Below are 3,769 nucleotides of genomic sequence, written 5' to 3' on the forward strand. Positions count from 1 at the left end.
GGAGGACAGCAGTCAGGATGAGCCTCCAGGAATGTGTGTTTTCTAGGAAACTGTTCTCCTGATGCATAAAAAGACACAAACATGGACAAGATCCTCTGATCAAACCAACACTTTAAAATGTCTCTAAACTTTTAGCAGTTTTTAGCTGTAACGTTTTGAATATCTTACATTTTACAGTTTTGTTAAATTACAGATAACAATTTGAAAAATCACAGAAAAATTTTTTAGTTTACACATTAAGAGTAAAAAAAGTAAGTCAACAAAAAAATTTAATTCATTCTTTCTCAGGTTTTGACTGTAGAATTTACACTGTGCTTTAGTGTATTTAAATCAAAAATATAAATGTTATATATATATTATCGATGTATTTTAGATTTACAGAAAGATTAAAAACTGGTAGTAAAATCACAAAAGAATATTATTTACCTGTAAACTGTAAAAAAAAAAAAAAAAAAAAAAAAGACTATAAATAACCTTCTACGTTTAAAATCAGTACTTTTGTCAGTGGTAATTAATGCTTTTACGACATTTGATCATAAAATTTACGTTATGTTTTATTGTATTTTAAACTGCAAAACAACAACAGCAGCATTATTAATTTACAGATATTTCCAGTTTTGATTAATTACAGATAATATGAAGTCAAATCACAGATGAAAAAGTATTTCATTTACATGTTCACTGTAAAAATAAAAAATAATAATAATGATCCATGTCAAAAATCTGTATTTTTTTTATTATTTGGAATTTGTTCTTTTACATTTGCCTGTAAAATTTACATAATGTTTTACTGTCTTTAAGTCACTCCAGAAAATTTATATTTTACAGATATTTGCTGATATTTGAAAAAATTAAACAGTTTATCAACATTCCCTATTTTGTTATCTTAAGTATAATATCTAGTAAAACCACAGAAAATAGATATTAATTTATATGTTAACTGTATAGAAAAGAAAATCAGAAAAAGTTGTACATAATCACATCAAAAAATATACATTTTTATAAATAATTATTTGCTCTTTTACAATCTGTGACTGTAAAATTTCACTGTTTTACTGTTTTTAATTTCACAAAAACACTGAAGTCGTTGGTTACTGTTGTATTCATTTTCATCACGTTTACAGTTGTTGAAAATCACAATATTGCACTGTTTTTTATCTTTTCTACCACCTTTGCTGCCAAATTTTCACCCTTTTTTGAAGATATTTTCTTATTTCTCAAATTTATTGTTTGACAGCTGAATGCTCTCCTGATGTATTGCTTCTAAAAACAATCCAAAGTGAGACTTTAGAAGACACACACAGCTTTTTTTGTTGTTGTTGTTGCAGTGTAGGTTTTCATTTTGGCCGTCCTGCTGTACCTCTATGATATTGAACCTTTGGGCAATAAGCTGCAGAGAGTAAACAACAAGAAACCTTCAACGTCCTCTTTGCTGTGAGGCTGCTTCACCTCATTTGGCCGCAAAATCCTAACATGCAGCTGCTGTAGATTCTGTATATGTTAATAATATCATGACAGGTAGGTTTGTTTGTGTGTCTCTTGTGATGCAACGAGGTGAACAGCAGCACGTATTTGTGGCACAGCTGGAGACAAAGTGTGAATACGAACGCGTGCAGTCATGCGTGTGAGTGTTTGTGGCAAGTTCGTGCAAAAAAAAAAGAAAAAATGCAACATTTATGCGGAAAGAGAGCGAATAAAAGAATCTGCTTTTCACAGAAACACACACACACACACACACACACACACACACACACACACACACACACGATAAGCACATCTGCGCTGCACCCTCAATTAAACCCGGAGCTCATGTGTGAGGCACCAGGGAAACTGGAGGCTCTCTGGAACTTGTGAGGCTAAAAATAACTTCAGTGTCTGCAGGAGTGAGACAAACCTGTGGGAAGATAAGAGCCACAAGGACAGACTGTGTGAATTTGGCCATTTTTCTGGTCACGGGGTTCAACTTTACAGACGTTATTGTCAATAAACACAGCAAACACACACAACAAAGTAAGAGTCCTGCTGAATTGTTTCATTTTTAACCTTGTTTGACTGAAATTATTATGAAGTCCCCTCATACTTCCATCCATCTATTATCTATACACCACTTAATCCTCACTAGGGTCGTGGGGGGCTGGAGTCTATCCCAGCTGACTCAGGGTGAAGGCAGGGGACACCCTGGACAGGTAACCAGTCTATCACAGGGCTACACTTAGAGACAGACAACCAAGCACACACTCACACTCACACCTACAGACAATTTAGAATCACCAATTAACCTCAACATGTTTTTGGACTGTGTGGGAGGAAGCTGGAGAACCTGGAGAGAACCCACGCTGCACGGGGAGAACATGGAGACTCCACACAGAAAGATCCCGGGTGTCCTCACCGGGATGCGAACCTGCGACCTTCTTGCTGCGAGGCAACAGTGCTACCACCTGCACCACCTTGCACTCATACTTTGGCTTTAAAGTTCATATTATTCCCATTAGCTGTTAGTGTTCGTTGCTACTTCGCAAGCAGTGATAAACTATGATGGAGGCCTGGTAGACACGAGCATGTTAACATGTTGTCATGCAGATGTTAGCATTTAGCTTAAATCACCACTGTGTGGATAAATACGGCCTCACAGAGCAGAGAGCAGACTGGGAACGGCACAATCACACTCAGTAATGAGAATAATCATTAAAGAAAAACATCTATCCAGAGAATTTTGTAATAAAACTCAACTAAAACAGATGTTAATAAAGTTTCTGCACATTTATCTCTTTTGTTAATATCAGTGGAATGAAAATGATTTGATGTCTCAGTGACTGTTTTCACTTCTGACGTTCCTTAAAGTCTGACCTTCGTTCTCTTTCTTCCCAAACATCACCCATACCGAGACACATCTTGGTGAAAGTGTCCAAGATTTGTTTCCTCATAAACTAATTGTGTGACTAACAGGAGCAACAATCCTCCACAATACATGCAAACACATCATTCATATCATCCATGTGTCTCTGCTTCCACGTCACTCTTCATCTGTGCTTTATTTAATTCATTTTTAATCCCCCCAGACAATAAAGCCTCTCACCTCCTCATGACTTCCACAGGGGTTTAAGAGGAGGCACTTTAACAGCCTCAGATGTCAGAGCGTATTCTGGGAAGCATCCTGCTCTCGTATTCGTTTACCTTTTCAAGTTAAAGTGAAACCGCGGGGAGGAGAGGCAGGGTACAGCGTGTGCCCTGACAGGGCTGTAATTTCACATTTCAAAGTCAAAATGAAGGAAGGTAGCAGCGCTGGAGCCTTCACGGCACGGAGGTTACAAACCTGTGTGGTGTTTAACGCTGGGAGGTTTGATCATCTGGTGCTTGGCAAGAACTAATCATGCAATAAGTAGCACCAACAAACCATAACTATTGTATTTATTTATTAGCTCCAGCTAACCACAATGGTAAGAAAAAACTACAGTTTGAATAGTGTGTTGCACTGACTGGTGCCCAGAGTTCAGACCAAACATGGTGGAATAACTTTTAATTATCAGCTTTCCTTGGAACTAATCCAAACACTGTTTTAGTTTCCACTGCTCTTAATTTTATACATTTTATAAATTATAATTGGAACCTTTGTGTACTCCTGTTTAATCTGTCTACTTTATATATCCTCTAATTTCTCTATTTTCTTCTTATTTGCATTTTAATGCTTTTATTCTATTTTAAACATAACTAAAGACATTTAATTAGATTAGACTTAAACATTTAATTAATGTAATGTAATTGAGCAATT

Source organism: Stegastes partitus, unplaced genomic scaffold, assembly GCF_000690725.1.
Source record: "Stegastes partitus isolate 25-593 unplaced genomic scaffold, Stegastes_partitus-1.0.2 Scaffold1350, whole genome shotgun sequence".
Lineage (NCBI taxonomy): Eukaryota > Metazoa > Chordata > Actinopteri > Pomacentridae > Stegastes > Stegastes partitus.